Source organism: Podarcis vaucheri, assembly GCF_965113315.1.
Source record: "Podarcis vaucheri genome assembly, chromosome: 4".
NCBI lineage: Eukaryota > Metazoa > Chordata > Lepidosauria > Squamata > Lacertidae > Podarcis > Podarcis vaucheri.
The window spans coordinates 37367613-37388740 of record NC_138762.1 but is presented as its reverse complement, the minus strand read 5'-3'; positions in this window follow the sequence as shown (position 1 = coordinate 37388740).

Below are 21128 nucleotides of genomic sequence, written 5' to 3'. Positions count from 1 at the left end.
TGGACAAATCTGTTGGTTTCAGTTCAAATTTTTCTTTTTTGCCAATTTTAAATGCAGTTCTCCACGTTTGCACAACAACTTCCATAAAAAAAACTTTTAAAGGAAAATTCATCAGCATTTTAGTGCATATTTCTCCTAATAATCATATTTTTGGATGCAGATTTAACCCATATGCACGTTTTTGGAAATAATTTCCCCATATGTAATGCATTTTTTTGTTATTTTCACTAACATATGCAATTTTATGCAGGCTTCCCCCTAATATATACAGTCTTGTCCACTTGGCTGGAGAACTCCATTGCGAAATTCAAAGGATGCCTGTATCACATATTGTTTCAGAAAGTGCACATTTTGTAAGTTCATCTTTAAATGTGAACTGAACCAAATTTCTTCCCCACTCCTAGTAGGAAGTAACTCTGTGAACATTCCAAGTTGCTGTTTCTAATGGAGGAAATGCAGGTGGGATTGGTTTGTCTGACAATTTCATAAAATAAAAGGAAAGCTTGCACCATGGAGAAATATTTCCCCCTGAAGTGTTAACTTTACACATGCATGGATATTTCAACATGGGATATCTTTAAACATAAGCTCTCCTACATTCATTCTGAGGTTGTATAGTATTGCAAGAGGATTATCAGATGTTTGGATCAGCTCTAAATAAAGCCAGAATGCATAGGCAAACAACACTACTATTAGACTTTAAAAATTTACCATTTTTAATTAAATAACAAAGCAAAAGCCCTGGAATGCACAAACAAGGAACAATTATGAGCTCAATAAGCCATTCAGCTGTGATGAGAAAATACTCAAACAACCTTCTAGAATAATAAGCCAACACACTCTAGTAAGCACAACAGACCTTTATCAAACAGTGAGTGTTCCAGGCAGATCTGAGAGGGCTGATGATTGTGATTTACATCTGCCTTAATTGTGTTGAAAGGTTAACTCCAGAAAGTGCATAGTGATGAGCTCAAAAGGGGGAGGAAGGGGGGGGACAGCAAGCGCAATTACAGCACAGAAACAACAGCAGGCTGTCAGAGAAAGCAGCCTCAGACTGCATCCTTTTCCCTTAATTCACCTCACTGCAATACCTGCGTGAACCATAGACTTCACAAGTCTTCTAAACTGTAGCAAATTAAGACACGTTTGCAGTCCACGGATTACTCATTCCTTCATGGAGAAGACGCCCTAGCATTGGGGCAAGAAGACTTCCAGTATGGAAGAATACATACGAACACTATACAAATGAACATGACACAAACACTACTATATCAAGTTGTTCAGGTGAAGAAGTTTCCACACTTAGAGGTGGAAAGCTTTGTGAGCATTCACAAACCACATTTATTTATTTTTAAAAAATAATATTTATTACTTTTAAACCTTACAAAAAGAAGAAAAGAAAAAAAGAAAAAATAAAAAGAAGAAAAAACATACAGTACAATATATAAACAATACACAACACAACATTAACACATTAAACAAAAAAGCAAAAACAGTTCAAAAAACACACATCATACTATCTCAGTATCCTCTCTTTCATTCCCTTGTTTCATCGACCTCCTCTCACCTCCCTTTTTGTATTCCATGTCTATTATTTCAGCAAATCCTTTCCATCTTTCTCTATTTTCTGTCGTATGGTTATCTTAACATATTTTAACCTTATTTTCCATTAAAACTATAATATTTATGCTTAATTCCTTAAAACATTTCTACTAAAGCCATATAATTTCCTTCCAAGATTTTTCTAACACTCATTAATTTTACATTATTCCCATATATAAATTTTAAACTTTTTCCAATATTCTTCCACCGTCTCTTCTCCCTGGTCTCGGATTCTGCCAGTCCTTTCCATCAATTCCATATAGTCCATCAACCTGGTGATCTTCTCTCCGAGGCTCTTAGCTCTTTTCCAAGTCCCTTTTGCGAGTCTTCTTCATGTTTATACATGCACTTTACTTTGTCTTCTCCTGATCTTGTTCTTATTTTCCTTCCTTTGATGCTGAAAAGTAGATCTCGGGGAAATTCCCACCTAACAATGTTTTTATACCTTCTCGACAAATCAGCCAAATCTCCATAGTCAAAAGTAGAATTCAAAAGATATTTCCAGTCGTATTTCAAAGTTCCTCCAAGTCTGGCGGTCCGCACAACTCCAGTCTCCTCCTGACCCAAGTCCAGGTCCCAAAGGTCAATAAATCCCTGCATGAAGGGATCTATCCAACTTTCCTTCTCCAGTCCAAGCCGGGCTCCAATCCTCACAGTCTGGCTTTCTCTAAATTCAGTCGTAACAGGCATCAACCTATAGTCATCAAATTGCTTATGTGAGGCTGGGGCTCTAACAACTTTCTCCCCCGCCTTCTCCTCAATTTGCCATGTCAAAGTAGATCCCTGTATCGATTCCTGAGTAGTTTCTGTATTAATATTCACTTTTTGTCCCAAGTTGGTCACTTTTTGTTCCAAGTTATCAATTTTTATAATCATCACATCCGTCTTCCTATGGAGCTGTTCCAAAGAGTCATTAATCTTACATAATGCAACCACTAAGGCTTCTTCTGTCAACATTCTTAACGGTCCAAGGTCAATCCCAGATTCTCACGGTCTTGTCTTACAGCTGGAAATTCCCTCAGCTCTGCTCATGTAACAATTTCAAAGGCTTCCTCTAGGGGGAAACAATTTCTATTTGTATCAATCCTTTTAAGCACAGTTCAAGCAATAAAGTTAGTTTCAATTTTCAATTACATTTACTCCTTTTTAAACGCAGAAGGAGACAATGGAAACAATGTATTTCTCTTCTTTAACTTACTGTCAACAAACGATCTATTCACAGTCAATGAACATATCCAAAACTTCAGTCTTACTAGCAGCCCGTTTCCAGGTTCAGAGCGGTGGTAATTTGACTTTCTTCACTCTCTCCTGCAGGCTTACGAGGTCTAAAAATTTCCCCCTCTCCTCCTGCTTCCAAGGGGGGTTTGATGATTTTAGCCGATGGAAGTTTAATCCTTTATGAAAAGCTTTCCAATACTTTAGGTTGCAGCCTTTTTTGCTTCAGTCTATTTACAAAAGGGGAAGGCGGACTTCCTGTTTGAAACCTCCCCGTTTCGGTACCAAATTAAGACGTTTAAAAATCCAATTTTCCGTTCTACTCACGGGTAGTTGTTTTAAAATCAAATTGTCCACAGGAAAAAGTCAGCACTCTCCGGCAACAGCAATGCGGCTTCACTCCGTGAAAGAAGCAGTCAATTCGAAGCACTGCGCCACTCACCCCACGTCGCTCCGGATCCCCGAAACCGGGTTTCCCCACGAGTAGGGGAGGCGCAAAAGGTGCCGGCCAAATCCCACGTTCACAGGCTTCTCCTGCCTGTGATTTTTTTGTGGGTCCCCGCCTTCGCCGTGGTGGCCAGACCCTAATTTCCACGAAGCGAATTCCTCCCGATCAGAGGAATTCAGACATTACTGGAGGCGCTAACCCGGAAGTCTCCACAAACCACATTTAAATGGTCTGTGGCACTTCCTCTGCACAGACAGAAAAGAGAGTAGCCACATAAACTAACAAAAAACATCACATATTACTGAGTTTCATAAGCCTCAGCCAAACGTCTCTAAAAAGTCAATTATTCAATAGTGTCATGAACTGGCAATACCAGGTGTAGCCTGGACTGGGACACACCGGGGCAAACTGGGGACGGGGAATGAGAGGTTGGTATAGGAAGTACTCACCAGAGCCCTGTCTCCATGAAGACAGTGGGCTCTGAGGCGTAGGAAGCAGCAGGCAGGGTGCTCCAGGAGACGGAGACAGGCAAGGGCCCACAGACAAGCTCACTAGCTGGCCAGGTGGGGCTCGCTAGTTCTGGGAGGTGGTGTGTGATTTGTCAGCTGGGGTAGGCTCAGAACAGGTGAGGGTCACCTGCCTCACCAAGCCCAGGTGCTGCAATCAGCAAAGTACAAAACAGAATAAGAGCTGAGGTGCTGTGTCTGCTCAGCTGTGCATGTTGATAGACCTCCAAAACAGTGGGGTGTGTGGGTGTGTTGGTTTGGGGCGGGAGCAGGCAATGGGGGCTTCAGGAGAATTAGCAAAGGTCACCTTCCCTTCCAGCGGCTACGTCAAAAGCCTTTCATGCATGCATTTCATATTCGTGCACATGTAAGAGGAGTGAAAACTGCCTAAAATTAACAAGAAAGCACAAGGAGGTCACAGTGTATTTGGAAAATCACTTTAAAGGTCTGTTATATATCTTGACATGTCATGTGGAACCAAACTCTGACTACAAGCTTCTAAGCCTATATTACAGTAAAACTTTATATCTAAAAAACCTTGAAGCCTGTAAATGAAAACTTTATTGACTCTAATTGAGATAGTTAAAAATAGTGCATCAAGATAGACCTCAGACCTAGAAACCACTGTGAACAATTATTCTACAGGCGAATCAGTTCCTTATTAAAGGAACTGACCACTCTATGTTTATCTCCTTTAGCCGTACAGAATTATGGATCTGTTACTATACTTGAAAGAGTTTTTATGGAGCCATTAAAAATTAACCATTTTGTTATTGATTATTTGAAAAATGGAAAGGTGTTGTTGTCTTGGATGATTCTTCTTCCGCTGGCCAGCTAGCCACTTCGATAAAACGAGACTTAAGTTTAAAAGCTTAGTGTAACTTTTTACTTCAGTATCTCCATGACAGATCATTTGCAGAATAGTCTTATATGAATCCTTGAAAGTAAGTTTCACTGAGTTCAATGGAACAAACTTCACATATATGTGCATAATATTACAGCCTGGCTTATATATTTTTAAAGTGTCAAATTTAACAAAGAAGAAAAACAGAAGCAAAGAAATATATATTGTCAGCTCACATTGAGAATACAGTGGTACCTCAGGTTACATACGCTTCAGGTTACAGACTCCGCTAACCTAGAAATAGTGCTTCAGGTTAAGAACTTTGCTTCAGGATGAGAACAGAAATCGTGCTCCAGCGGCGCAGCAGCGGCGGGAGGCCCCATTAGCTAAAATGGTGCTTCAGGTTAAGAACAGTTTCAGGTTAAGAATGGACCTCCAAAACGAATTAAGTACTTAACCTGAGGTACCACTGTACAATTGTCATCTGTACAAAATGTAGACAAACTTCAGAACATATCACTGGGCATGCCCACATTATATACCGAAGCAAGGCCTTTTCAGAATTACAACTCCAGCATCTATCTGTGCTAAGTGCCTTCCTTGTATAATTGTTGCTGAGACCAACATACAAAGCTCCATTTGTGCTGCATGAGTCGGAATTTCAAACTGAGAGAAATGCTACAATAAAACCTAAAACAAAATTCCATTCTTTAGGTCATATAGCATATTCAAATTCACTATTCCACAACTCTCTAAGTTCTTGGAACACTTAATTTACAAAGGTCTATTAAACATAAATAACAGTCATGGATTTAGCTTTCTGAGATTTTTAGTTTCTCATCTTTAATGGAATATCAATGGGTTCAGATGCCTTGGCTTGTTCTTGACATGTGTTTAATTCTATGCTGAAATTTTACAGAAGACACATTACTTTGTCTTATCACCCTAGAAAAGGTGAAAACTTTTCTCCGAATACTTTCCACCACTGGAGAAGGCAAAAAAGAGGAGTCCCAAAGGCCAATAAAGGGACCCCCTAAAAAAAAAAAAACTTTAAAAATCCTACATAGTCCCTAGGAAAGGCAAGTAGCACACTGTAGAAGATTCTGTTAAAAAGAGGAAGCAGAGAGGGCAGACTGGGCTTAAATAGCAGCCTCCTTATTAAAGGTGCATCCATCCCCATATGTTCCACATGGGAAAGAACATGCCCAAGGGTATGTGACAAATTGCTCAAAGGGCAGGAGTAGCATTGTGGAACATACAAAATAGATGCCAGCCCAGTTCCACATTTGCACATCAGCAACACTTCTGTTGGCCTTGCCGCTTTCCTCTGGAGGAACCCAATTTTTAGTGCTGAATCAGAGCAAATGTTAATTGGGTTTTCTCTGGATTGACGTTTGCTCCAGTTTAGCACTAAAGAGGGGGTTTTCCAGGGGAAAGTGATGGAGCAAAGGCAAAACCACTCAGACTTGTGTCTAGAAAGCATGGGATGAGCAGAAGTATGGATGATTCCAAACTTAGGGGGGAAAGGATGAATCTGACCTAGTGGCGCTGCTAATGGTGAGGCTCTTATCACTGAGAAATTGTTGGATAATTTCTCCTGTGCTAAAAGAAATCCATTGAAATGTTCCACCAACTCATTTCTGTGCATATATATATATAGGGTGAAGAATTTAAAGAAGCCATTTGCACACAGCTTACATATGATTTTCCAGGCACAGAGTACAAATCATTGATAGAATGACAGCATGTTGGCTTGTTTGTCTGGCATCACCACACTTATTCAATCAATGTCACTTTGTGTTGGATTTTAGGGAGTCAAATGGGGATACTAAAAAAATCAGCATTAGAATGCAAGAGATACCTGAGAATATGTTTTATTCAGCTGACCTCTGTGTAAAATGAAGGATTTTGATTTACATATGCCTTTCCATTGAGCAAAATGGAAAGGTACAGCAAAAATATCTGTACTTATAACTAATGTTGCTTTCTATGTAGCTGGGAATTAGCAACCTATTCATCCTAGTAAGTTCAGCACTGGGACCAAAGCAGACTGAATTTGTCAAGATGTCTATAACCAGGGTTTTTAAAAACAGGAACTCACAGGAACTCAGACCAGCACCTCTCAGGTGGGTTCCCGCACCTCTCTGGTCAGTACCCTTACAATCTTAAGAGAATGAGTGTTAAGAGGTGTTATAGTGAGTTCCAGCACCTCTTTTTCTAGAAAAATAGCACTGTCTGTAACTAGTGGACATTGACCACTTCCCTGGTTAACGTTGGTTGTGTACCCTCACTCTCTGCCTCCTTCCTAGCCAGCTGGACTTGTATGGCCACCGCCTGATGGAGAATTCCCATTGGCCATCGCGGCCATGTGGGCGTTACTTCCCAGCCAGTATGCTGGGTTCAAATGGACCAATCATGGGCCCAGGTCTTTGGTTCAAGGTAGCTTGATTTGAGTGTAAATCTGGAGACTTAGAAGTGTGCCTTTTCCTATTATCTAAAGTCATTTATAAGCTTAGGTTGACTGAAACCAGAGTTACTTAAACTTTGAAATGAGGCAGACAACAAACAATATGGTATTCTAAAAAGAATTGTGTGAAGAAGATTAGTTTATTGGTTTTAATCAAGTCTGGTGTTACTGTCACAAATTCTTTGCTGCGCTTTAGCAGAAATGCTCAGAGTTCCAGGTTCTTCAGTGCAGTATATTTATTGTGAACTACCGTATTTTTTGCTCTATAAGACTCACTTTTTCCCTCCTAAAAAGTAAGGGGAAATGTGTGTGCGTCTTATGGAGCGAATGCAGGCTGCGCAGCTATCCCAGAAGCCAGAACAGCAAGAGGGATTGCTGCTTTCACTGCGCAGCGTTCCCTCTTGCTATTCTGGTTTCTGAGATTCAGAATATTTTTTCTTCTTGTTTTCCTCCTCCAAAAACTAGGTGCGTCTTGTGGTCTGGTGCGTCTTATAGAGCGAAAAATACGGTGTATATATACAAATATCTACAGGCTATAATAAACGAGCAGTTCATACAGTCAAACAGAGTACCTGGCTGCACCTTAAGGCAAATAGGAAGACCTCTAACTCTCTCTCTCTGACACCACACTCCTCTACACCGCACCTTTACTGATGGGCAGGTTTCCCTTTTAAAGTGATGACAGCCAATCAACTGACAGCACATTACTGCTGAGTCATTCTGACCCAGCACTTCCATAGAAAGTATTGCAGGCTGATTGCATCAGCCAGTTGCATCAACTAGCAAACTCAAACCAGCAGACTTACTATCTCACACAGCATTCTGAGAATCCCAACAGTTACTGCATCACAAATCTTCTTTTAAGCAAAGTTGTTCTTATTATTCCTTTTTTTAGTGATCAGACAACACACATTTACAATTTCAATTTATATATCACAAACAGATGAAGGGGGTGTATGAGAGAATGGCTACATGTGTGTGTGCTTAGCCCAATCAACATTGGATGTTGACCTTGCCCACTTGACTACTTTCCCCACAAGCAAATTTACCCAGGATTCCACCTAAAGGGTCTCAAACTGGGATCTTTCCCAGTCCTGTCAGAAGATAGAAGTAACTAAAGCTGACATTGTGTGTTTAAAAAGCATGAGTTCTGCTACTATTTATAGATGTAGTGAAGGAGATTGACTTCTAGGCTTAGGGAACCAGCAAGCGTGTTTTTGTACTGATGTTTTCCAATTTCAATCAGCTACCCAATACTTTCTTCCATGTGAAAACATGTGATTATTGGTGGAACTATGGGGCACTGAATTATATTTCTTTATACTCAAGCATCCATGTCTGCAACTTTGTCATTTCTGCTGGTTCTCTCTTAATGAATTGTTCCATTTTCCAAAGCTTTGAACAAAGTAAATCAGTTATTGGTGGTATTCTGTTAATAGATTTCCAGTTGTCTCATCAGTCAGTAACTCCTCCTGTGCTTCTCTGGCCATTTACTACAGTATACCTATTGACTGCAGTGAGCAACACTGCATGAAACAGGTCGGGGGGGAATGGTAAGAATAGTTTACTGTTAACTGCCAAGCAAATCTGAGTCTGAAAAAAACTTCCCATTGTTCCAGTGAACACTTGAAACATTCTTATGATGCCCAAGTATCAGGAGTATCAGGAGTATATACTTGATGTTGGATAAAAATTGATGTTGGATATACTTGATGTTGGATAAAATAGATATGGATAAAATAGTTACTCTGCATTTCCCCCCTCTTTTTTCCACAAATACGCAATTCCTTTTGACTTCAGCATTTTTGCATAACTGCAAAAACAAAGGAAAAAGAGCACAGGAGAGCTCACACACAAACTTGCCATTACCAGTATAGTTTCATTTTTAAATTTTCAGTTTTTTCCACATAGTCCATATTTTGGGTTTGTTGGTGGAAGAAAGATGGTCAAGAAAAGAAATAAAATGTGTTAATTTTAATTATATGTTGCAAGTTGCTCAAATTACAAATAGAATGAAAATGCTGCTCCCCAAGCTATTTCGCCTGCATCCGTTCTAGAACCGCACAAGGCAATTTCAGAATTAGTGGTACAGCAAGTAAATTTATGGGAAAGATGGAGGGCACAAAGACCCTGATGTTGGGAATGTTGGGAAAGATAGAGGGCACAAGGAGAAGGGGATGACAGAGGACGAGATGGTTGGACAGTGTTCTCGAAGCTACAAACATGAGTCTGACCAAACTGCAGGAGGCAGTGGAAGACAGGAGTGCCTGGCATGCTCTGGTCCATGGGGTCACGAAGAGTTGGACACGACTAAATGACTAAACGACTAAACAACAACAACAAAGTAAATTTATATTCTGCTAAATTACACTCTTTGAAATAGCTGATCTGCTGTCAATAAGATCATTATATATGTAAATGCTTCAAACTGGCTTTAGGAGGTGTGTTTACACCTGGTTCAAATATCACATTCCTGGTCCAAGAAATGGTTTGTTGGATGAGAGAAGAGCTCTAGCACGGAATCCTCTTTTCTTCCATTCCTTCCTGTTTAACTGGTCCTTCAAAGCAAGATTGCAAATCATAGTTTAATCAAACCACAATTATCTGGTGTTTACACGATGCCAAACTGTGGCTCAACAAATCAGGAAGCCAGACATGGAAGGAGCAGAGGGGAGGGACAGGCAGAGCTTTAAGCTTGTGTCTTGTTCCTAGTAAACATATTGTGGTTTATTAGACCAGAAAGATGACTTCTGAATTATGATTCCTACTAAAACTTCTTGGTGCTTCTGATAGTTCCATAAAACTCTTGAGTAGCACCTACCTGTGTAAGCATTTGACTACAGTAATGCCATTTGGCCGTCTTCAAGGAGTATTTAAATCATTTGCATTCAGCCAATGTTTCTTGAGCAGTAGAGTTCTCCTTTGCAGATCTGAAGCATTAGCAATACCTTGGTTTATGTGCTATTTTTGCCTTTTTTCCAGCTTCTTCAATAAATTTTTCATCCTGCAGTATTTCATCTAATCACGAACAATGCACCCATTTCCTTCCAGTCCTCCAAACTGTACTGCTGTGGTAAATTATATTTTATGGACACTTACCCAATTTCTGGAACTTTAACCAACAAATCCCAATCTGAATATTTTACATTCGCATGTACAGGTGGAGAAAAGCACTCAGCCGAGCTCAAATGAACAAAATTTAAATCAAACCCCTGGTGCTTTTGCAAATAACATTGGAAAATAACCTTTGTTACTCACTTTTAAGTTTCAGTTTTCTATTAGGAAGGCTACAGCTTCTCAGTTTTGGTCTTTATGGTTAGAAAGTGGCTCATCCCATTCAATCAATAATATAGTTTCTACCTGCCCCTGCCCTCCGCTTAGTCTGGGTCTTCAAATGAAATGATAACAATTGATTTACAGACACACACAAATGATCAAAGGAGGAATGCAATCATACATTGCTTCCCTTCCCCTCCCCCTTTGCAACATGGTCCTGATCCTGGTCAGATCGTCCCACGGTGCCTAAGGAATGCACTATTAATTGCAGGCGCCGTTGACTTTCATAAGAAGAGCTTTTGAGACCAGACCAAAGATTTTGTCCAGTATTCTCTTCCAACAGTGGTCACCCACATTTCTGCAGGAAGTCCATAAGTAAAACATGAGTACAGTAGTACCTCGGGTCACAAACTTAATTCGTTCTGGAGGTCCATTCTTAACCCAAAACCGTGAGGCGTGCTTTTGCTAATGGGGCCTCCTGCTGCCGCCATGCCACCGGCGAACGGTTTCCATTCTTATCCTGGGGCAAAGTTCTCAACCCGAGGCACTACTTCCGGGTTAGCGGAGTTTGTAACCCAAAGTGTTTGTAACCCGAAGCGTTTGTAACCCAAGGTACCACTGTACAATAGTCCTCTCCTACTGGTGATACTGGAGGGAGTACAAAGCCATTGAGACAAGCAGTCATTGACTGCCATGAATCTGTGCAATCCCATTTTAAAGCTATCTAAATTAGTGACCATAACCACATACTGTGGAAACTAATCCCATCACTGGGCCCTAAGGAAGTCAGATTAGCCTCAACCAGAGCCAGGGCCTTTTCAACACTGGCACCGGCCTGGTGGAATGCTCCATCTCATGAGACCAGGGCCCTGCAGGATCTACTTTCTTTCCACAGGGCCTGTAAGACAGAGTTGTTCTGCCTGGCCTTTGGCTTGGAATCAACTTGATCCCCCTCTTTTCTTTTCTTTTCTTTTTCTTTTTTCCTTTTGTGATGGAACTCCTATTAGGGAACTTCCCAGGCTTTTTTCTGGTCCACGTCTGGATAGTTGGCCTTCGTGAAGATTTGAGGTTTCCATTCCCAAAAAGGTTTTGATTTGAGTTTCTACTGAAATGGGGCTGCATTTTAATGTTGTATTTTAATCAATTGTTTTCATACTTGGTGTTAGCTGCCCTGCGCCCGGTCTTGGCTGGGGAGGCTGGGGTATAAATACAAATTGTTGTTGTTGTTGTTGTTTCTCTACTTTTTCCACCCCATGCATAATTTTAGAAATCTCTACCATTTCCCCTTGCTTTTTAAAAAATAGAAAATGGACCCCCCTCCCCCAAGGAAGGTTGCCAGACGTCCCCATTTCCCGGGGACAGTCCCCAGATTTACAGATCAGTCCCCATACAAAATCAATTGAAGCTGAAAAGTATTCCAGGATTCATAGAAAAAAATCTGGTAACCTTACTGTTAAGTTGTGGGTGAACATATCAGACGACACAGTGATTCTTCAAACAGCTCTTGTTTATTCAGAGGCCAGAACAGAACTGAGCTGAAGGGCTCAGTCAGCCTGCTTATATAGAGCTCCAGTACAATGTTACTGTAGCAACTTTCTAAAACTATCCAATCACTGAATGTCACTTTTGATCCTTCATTTGCATAACTATCTACAGTATCAACCTGCTGGCCCAGGGTGAGAACTTCAGTACATAACACCCCTCCCCACCGAGATAAGGTGTTAGTTACAATCGTAATGGTTTCCTTATATACATCACTACATGTAATGGTTCAATTAGGCACAAAAACATATTGGTTACATTTCACATACTTCCACATGCTTAGACTAACAGTGTTACATGTCCAACAACATAGTCCTTTAAATAAGTTGGGTGCTTGGAAACTCTGCCAGACCGCCGGGGACTGGTAGCCAAGTCCGGGGAGCCACCCAATTCTTGCTGAGGCTGTGGTGCGACCCTAGGTGGTGTTGAAACCAAGTCCCCTGGATCCGCTGCTGTGGGTGGAACCTCCGCAAGTGGAGTTGGCGGAATGTCAGGCACGGCAGTGGTCTGAGTCTGTGGTAAGTCCGGCAGACCCTCTGAAGTGGCTTGGTTCAGCTCCATGCCAGCAGTTTGCGAGAGAGGTGTAGATGGAGCCTCACCATCTGTAAGTGTCTGTTCCGGAGCCACGAGCACAGTTGGGGGCACCACGGTAGTGTCCAAGTCCCCAACCCTGCGCGTAAGCTGGTCTATGTGCCGATGCCACAAGCATCCGTCTTCGAGTGCCACCTGGTACGAGTGAGGTCCAGTGACTCCCACAACTGTGGCTGGCACCCAAGGAATGTCCCCCACAAAGTTCCGGGCAAAGACCTGGTTTCCTGGAACAAATGACCGTGGCGCGTTGGTACAGCCTGGGGGTTCGGCCACGGCAAAGTCTGGGTGCAACCGGTCGAGCGGGGACCTGAGGTGGCGGCCCATAAGCAGTTCGGCAGGACTCCGCCCTGTGGCCACATGAGGGGTGATGTGTTGTACGAACAAGTATTCGGTGACCCGCTCATGCCAGTCTCCCTGGTCCAGGCACACCAGTGCCTCTTTTGCCAAGCGCACCATTCTCTCTGCTTGCCCATTGCTGGATGGATGAAATGGTGCCATTAGGGCATTGCGGATGCCCAGTCCCAAAAGGTACCGCTCAAAAGTGCCTGACGTGAACTGTGGTCCGTTGTCGGAGACAAGGACATCAGGACACCCATGCGTCACAAAGAGGCCTCGCAGCACCCGGATGACGGCCTCAGGAGTGGTGGAGGGCATCAGGGCCACCTCCAGCCATTTCGAATAGGTGTCCACCACTACCATAAAGGTCCGGCCATGAAAGGGGCCAGCCAGATCGATGTGCACCCTCGACCAGGGTGTCTTGGGCGTCTCCCAGGTGTGTCCCTTAGCTGCCGGTGGCGTAGGCCTTGATTCTTGGCACGCTTGACAGGCGGAAACCCAGGTAGTGATGGCATTGTCCATGTTAGGCCACCAGACGTAACATCGAGCCGACGCCTTCATTTTGACGATTCCTGGGTGGCCAACGTGCAGAGCCTCAAGGGCATGTTGACGGAGTCTTTGGGGAATCACGACGCGGTCTCCCCACAGCAGACAGCTGCGATGAGCTGAGAGTTCATGTTGTCTGCTTGCGAAGGACTGGAACTCCAATGCAAAAGGCCACCCCCTCCACACCCAGTTGAGCACACGGCTGATGGTGCGATCCTGAGCAGATGCGGAGGCCACAGTGGCAGCCGATACAGGCGCTGCCGGAAGATCCTCAATCAGGAGGAACGATGAAGCAGGAGCTGGGTCTTCCACAAACGCTGGAAGAGGGCAATGGCTGAGGGCGTCGGCATGGCCCATCAATTTCCCCGGGCAATGGACGAGCCGGTAGTGGTAGGCAGACAGGAAAACAGTCCATCGCAGCATGCGCGGCAAGAGGACCGGTGGAGTTGGATGATCACCGGCGAGAAGGCCCAGGAGTGGCTTGTGCTCGGTGATGAGGTCAAAAGTCCTGTCGTAGAGGTATTCATGGAACCTCTTCACTCCAGCCACAAGTGCCAGTGCCTCCTTGTCGAGCTGGCTGTAATTCCGTTCAGTCAGAGATAGTGTCCTGGAAAAGTAGGTGAGCGGTGCGACTCTTCTGTCTGGAAAACGGTGACTAAGGACAGCACCGATGCGCATGGGAATGGTTGCCTCCGCAGCCGGCACATTCTGATTGGCCCTTGGACTTCTGTTGGAACTTCCTGCACTCCCGCTTTGTCTGGTGCACGTCATCGTCTTCACTGGAGGATGCCTCATCACTGTTGGCCTCTTCATGATGCACTGGAACTGGCTTCCTAGCAAGACACGGGCTGCTGGCCTTGCGGATTTCCTGGGCAGAGCATTTGGCAGCTTCCGAGGCCACGGACTCCTCAATGGCTTTCTGCAGCATGAGGTCTGGCTTGGCGAGGAGACGCCGTTGCAGACAGATGTCCCGGACCCCACAGACAATTCGATCTGTCAGGGCATCGTCTAAGTCTTGGAACTCACAGTGAATTGCAGCCTGTCGGAGGGCAGCAGTGTAGTTGTTAATTGACTCCCCCTCTGACTGGTTCCGGTGGTAGAATGCATGGCGGGCAGCAATCTTGGACGGCTTTGGCGCATAGTGGTTGCGGAGCTGCTCTTGAATCGTGTCCCATGGTGTTGCCTGGACTGCTTCAAGCACAACCAATGCTCGGGCCGTCTCAAACACCTTAGGCCCACAGAGGCTGAGGAATAGGCCCTGCTTCCGCTCCTTTGATACTTCTGTCAGCTCATTGGCTTGGAGGTAGCAGTCGAACCGAGCGAGGTAGGAGTCCCATGAGTCAGAGGCTGGCGCAAACGGTGGTAGAGGCACAAGTGAAGCCATGATTCCAATGCCGGCGTGAAGGGCGATGGATGGAACACAGTGCTCTAGCCAGAGCAGTCAGCTCTGAATTGGCTCTGTTCAGTGATTTCGCTCGGTGTTTCAGCTCAGTGATTCAGCTCTGCTCAGAGGGTGGCTGCATCTGGCTGTGCTCTGTTGTCCATCCCATCCTCGTCGCCAGTGTAAAGTTGTTGGTTAACATATCAGACGACACAGTGATTCTTCAAACAGCTCTTGTTTATTCAGAGGCCAGAACAGAACTGAGCTGAAGGGCTCAGTCAGCCTGCTTATATAGAGCTCCAGTACAACGTTACTGTAGCAACTTTCTAAAACTATCCAATCACTGAACGTCACTTTTGATCCTTCATTTGCATAACTATCTACAGTATCCCCCTGCTGACCCAGGGTGAGAACTTCAGTACATAACACTTACCCCAAAGGTGAAGCATTTCCTCATGGGGGAGTTGCTCCAGCCCCCTGATAATATTGGTTGCCCTTTTCTGCAACCTTTTTTAAAGATCTGCAATATCATTTAGTGGTGTGGTAACCAGTATAATAGGTTGTGTAGTGTGCCTTGTTGTAATGTGTATGTGCTGCCCTGCTCCCAGTTTCCCTGGTTTCCAAAAGTATCCATGGGTCAAAACACATTTCCAATCTTTGTCCAACTCCTACAAGAGACATACCGGTAAATCACATTCGATGCTATTTGGGGGGCTGGGGTTGCTGCACACATGGATCCTCATTTGAAATATAATTCATGTGCAGAAGCCAAATTCCATGTGTTAATTGAAAGAAATGGGCCATTCCAAGATACATATGAGACTGTTTTCAATTATGAATGTTCATAATGTTTTTAATAAATGATTTTTAATTTTTCAAGTAACCACTAATTCACCATTTATTTCGGATGGGTAAGAGAACACTCTAAAGAGTTGCAACAAAATTGGCTTGCCACAAAAAGCCATCTAATGGCATTCTAGGAAGATGACTGACAAACATTACTTCCATTAGCAAAATGAATAATGCCACCCAGCTCAGGCAAGAAATATTTAACACATTTCTACTTTTTTCTCCTTCACAGATGAATAGAGAATAAAATATAACTAGTCCGCTGTCAGCACCTCCCATTTTATCTTTAAATAATTATTTTGCTTTTCTACTGTATTATCCTATATAGAATTCAGAACCACTAATCACTACTTTAGGAACAAGGACAAAAGCAGATAATAGAATGAATAAAGGAAATGAAAAGAGACTCCTCTTAAAAATTCATTTACAATACTGAAAACATAATTACCATTGATTGTCACATTTTTTGGGTTCTCACTTTGTGGCCAGTTATTTATAATTTGTTAATTTCAATACTCATTATGCTTTGATTACATTCTTTTATTTTATTTTTTCTCCAGGAGGAAACAATTTCAAGTACCCTTTTCCTCCTCTTCACTGTTTGTATTCCGCAGCTGAGAATTTGACATCTTCTTGAATCCATTTGTATCCATCTATCCTGTCTCTTGAGGGTCTATTTTGAGTTGATTGTCTATGGAGGGGGGGGAACGTTTAAGGGTACTTGGTTGAAAATCAGTCACTGAATGACAAGAGCTTATTTAAAGTGCTCCTCGCACCTACTTTTTAGGGTGGAATTGCATTTGTGGGATTGCCAATATAAACTGTATACATTCAAGCAGCAGCAAACATCACATCAAGTCCAGACTTCTTACTAAACTTTTAGGCTGGCTGCAGGAAGAAAAAGTCAATTTTCTGTTCCACAAAATGCTGTTCTGTTTTGAGCTGTTAAAATCATTCTTTCCAACATGACATCCACTACAGCTTGTTAAGTCCAGGCCTGCACCACTTAACGCTATGAAAAGGCCAGTTCCATGGTATTTAACACCAGCTAAATCAGGACGCGGGTGACGCTGTGGTTTAAACCACAGAGCCTAGGGCTTGCCGATCATAAGGTTGGCGGTTCAAATCCCGTGATGGGGTGAGCTCCCATTGCTCATTCCTTGCTCCTGCCAACCTAGCAGTTTGAAAGCACATCAAAGTGCAAGTAGATTACCGTATTTTTCGCCCCATAAGACGCACCGGCCCATAAGACGCACCTAGATTTTTGGGGGGGAAATAAAGGAAAAAAAATTTATTTCCCCCCCAGGTGCGCTGCGCTACACCAGGAGCTTGGGGCGTGCGGAGCTCAGCGCGCCCCAAGCTTCTGCGTGCCGGCAAGGTCTCCGCTAGCGTGGGAGAGCCGGGCGCCTCTCCCAGGGCTAGCGGACCCCTGCGCTAATCCAGAAGCTTGGGGCGTGCTGAGCTCAGCGCGCCCCAAGCTTCTGCATGCCGGCAAGCAGTCCGCTAGCCCTGGGAGAGCCGCGGGGCTCTCCCAGGGCTAGCGGATCGCTGCGCTACACCAGGAGCTTGGGGCGTGCTGAGCTCAGCGCGCCCCAAGCTTCTGCATGCGCGCAAGCAGTCCGCTAGCCTTGGGAGAGCCGCGGGGCTCTCCCAGGGCTAGCGGATCGTTGCGCTACACCAGGAGCTTGGGGCGTGCTGAGCTCAGCGCGCCCCAAGCTTCTAGGTGCGCGCAAGCAGTCCGCTGCCGCCCCAAGCCTCGCGCACCCGGCAGGAGGTCCCACCGGGTGCGCGAGGCTTGGGGCGGCAGCGGACTGCTTGCGCGCACCTAGAAGCTTGGGGCGGGCTGAGCTCAGCTGGCCCTAAGCTTCTCGGGGCGCGCAAGCAGTCCGCTGCCGCCCCAAGCCTCGCGCACCCGGCAGGAGGTCCCGCCGGGTGCGCGAGGCTTGGGGCGGCAGCGGACTGCTTGCGCGCACCTGTCCCCAAGCTTCTAGGTGCGCGCAAGCAGTCCGCTGCCGCCCCAAGCCTCGCGCACCCGGTGGGACCTTCTGCCGGGTGCGCGAGGCTTGCAGACACTCGCCCGAAGCAGGGGGAGCCCTCCCGAGGGCTCCCCGTGCTTCGGGCGACAGGCTGCCGCCCCAAGCCTCGCGCACCCGGTGGGACCTCCTGCCGGGCGCGCGAGGCTTGCAGGCATTCGCCCCATAAGACGCACCCCGATTTCACCTTCATTTTTGGAGGGGAAAAAGTGCGTCTTATGGGCCGAAAAATACGGTAATAGGTACCGCTCCGGCGGGAAGGTAAACGGTGTGTCCGTGCGCTGCTCTGGTTCACCAGAAGCGGCTTAGTCATGCTGGCCACATGACTCAGAAGCTGTCTGTGGACAAACGCCGGATCCCTCGGCCAGTAAAGCGAGATGTGCGCTGCAACCTCAGAGTCGTTCACGACTGGACTTAATGGTCAGGGGTCCCTTTACCTTTTTAAACTTGCCAAAATGTATAAAAGAACTAATGAGTGCTGAAAATGTAAAGAAAAAGAAGGTATCTTTTACCACATGTGGTGGACTTGTAAAGAGGTAAAGGCTTTCTGGGAAATGATATATAATGAGTTAAAGAAAATGTTAAAAAATGCTTTTGTTTTAAAAAACAGAATCCCTTATATTGGTTAAGCATGTTCTCCCTAACAAAGAGCACATGTTGTGGTGGGGGCCAGCAGGCCACTCCACTGTTGCTGGGCAGATACGTTTGGATGGCCACAGGCAGTGATTGGATGATTCGAGTCTGTGGGGAGATTTTGATGTTGCCAATTTGGAGGAGGGGTCAAAGGTTTTAAATACTGGACACGCAGTTTTGGGCGTCCTCTTGGGATGCGTGCACCGAATCCGGAAGTCACTTCTGTCCCTGGGGCAAGGACAGGTAGCCGTAACCAGTGCCTAAGCAACCACTCACATGTGTGTATTTAAATAAAGTTGTGGCCAAAATCATGCCAAAAACCTTAAACAAAAATTGATGTGTGAAGTGTGAGTTTATTTGGGGTGGCTTGGGGACCTCGACACGCAATAGTGGGTGAAGAGATACCAAGGGAAGATAAAAGACTGTTTATATGTGCAACAACTGCAGCAAGAATTCTTTTAGCCCCAAAATGGAAACAACAAGAAGTACCAATGAAAGAAGAGTGGCAGATGAAGAGGATGGATTTTGCAGAACTGGCGAAGCTAACAGGAAAAATCCGAAACCAGCATGATCAAGTATTCCAAAAGGACTGGAGTCAATTTATACAATATCTGAAAGATTATTGTAAGCAGTTAACATCACTAGCAGGGTTGTTTGAAGACTTGTAATTAGAAACTTTCTACCTTTCTATATTTATTTAAAGTTTATTTGAGTTTACTTTGTAATGTGTGTAATTAGAATTGGAAAATGTACAAAATGCAATGATATAAAAGTTAATTTTGAAAGCCATGAGGTGGAAGGGAAGGAAGTTGACAGGCTGTAAAGAGCCAGGGATGTAAAGTGGAGTGTATTGATGTGAACGTGTAGTGGTTCTAGGGGTTGCTCGTACGTAAGCCGGTGCAAACACCTGGCTGGGTCGCCTGAGTGAACCTTTTCTGTCCGGACAGCCACTCTCTCGTGGCTGTCTCAATCGCTGGCAGAATCCGTCAGTGGGTGTTTCTTAAACTTCTTCCAGCAAAGAAGCTCTTTGATGCCCAGTCTCCTCCTACTCTCTCTGCGCGAAAGCCTTCTGCGCAAGGAGGGCGTAGGCAGCGGAGGACCTCTACTCTCCCCGCTGGTCCCCGGCAAGGAGTCATGGGACCGCCTCGCTGCTTCCCCCATCTGCCCCCCTTCTCCACTGGTGTTACTCTGATTCTCTTCCCCAGAAGATGGGCTGCCTCTCCCACTCCCGGGACGCTCTCTGGAATCCCTCTGGATTTTGCTCTCTCCCTCCGGCACTGATGGAAGTTCCCTGACAGAACGTATATTATTAAATGGAAACTAAATAAAAATTATATATATAAGAAAAGAAAAGGCCAGTTCCTAAGATGGCCCATCACACACTCTTCCCAAAAGTCCTAACCAGGGCAGGAGATGCTCACTTTTGTCCTTCTCTTGACCTGAAAAGAAATCAGGCAACATTGGGATTGGATGTGAAGTGGTTCTTCTGCTTACAGAAGGAGTATCATGACCCTGGAGTCAGATTCTTCCTGAGAATGAGAACCAGAAGGGGAAGGGCATACCCTCCAACATTCCTCCTATGAAATTCGGGGTGCATGTCTTTGGGGGTCATGCTCTCGCAGGAGCCAGCTGAGAGCACGGCACCACCGCAAGTACCAGTGCTTTTTGCAAGCACCCGCTCATCCTCCTCCCCAAGCTTGGCAATGGCACTAGAGGGGGAAAGCAGGACGTTCTAGGATCACATCAGAAGCCGGGACAGCTTCTATAATCTGGGATGTCCAGGGAAAATTGGGACACTTGGAGGTTATGCATGCACATCCTGAGGATGTGGTGCTGGCATCCTTTGACTCAGAGGACTACTGCAGAAGACCCAGGAAGACCTGAGGCTCCCCCTCTCAATTATAGCAGGAGATTACAGTGGTACCTCGGGTTAAGTACTTAATTCGTTCCGGAGCACCGTACTTAACCTGAAACTGTTCTTAACCTGAAGCACCACTTTAGCTAATGGGGCCTCCTGCTGCTGCCGCACCGCTGGAGCACAATTTCTGTTCTCATCCTGAAGCAAAGTTCTTAACCTGAAGCACTATTTCTGGGTTAGCGGAGTCTGTAACCTGAAGCGTATGTAACCTGAAGCGTATGTAACCCGAGGTACCACTGTAGTTGAAAAGGCTGGGCCCTTTAAGTAGAGCAGCATCTTGCAGTACAGATGGGGCTAACAACCAGGTTGCTGGTGGAACTACCACTATGTAAGGGCTCTATTTCAGCTTGTTCCATGCTGGAGAAACTTCAGAGTTCTGTATTCCCCAGAGCACAGACTGATCCTTACCTGAACTTTGTCCTGGTATACCCTGGTTGCGCCTTCTCTTACTGCGCCACTGAGCACAACAAGGTGGTCTGAAATGAGATTTTTCTGTGATGCCTTCTCCCTTGAAAGAAAGCATTCATGCACACTCCCACTGGATGTGTAACAGTCCCAGCAAAATCAGTGGACAGTGGCACTTAATAGAACAACAAGACACCTCTCCAACAAGTCACAGTAGGTGACCTGCATGCCTGCAACTTTTCAATCTTGATTCCATTTAAATTTAGCTTTCTTTGAGGTGTGAGGTGGCTCAGATTAGGGTTGTAGGAAGTTATTTGTTTCCATTTCAACCCATATCCATTGCATACAGTGCTGTTTTTATTCTGCTGCAGTTTGATTTCTTAGTATGTTCCTCTAACTATCTGTGCTGTAGAATTTAACGTAAATTAATTGTGTTATTCTAATGCATTTCAGTGCAAATAGGGAGAAAGGTTCTCAACTTGTGGACAACAACAGCAGCAAATACCAATCACATTTGCTGGATTGATTTCTGTTCC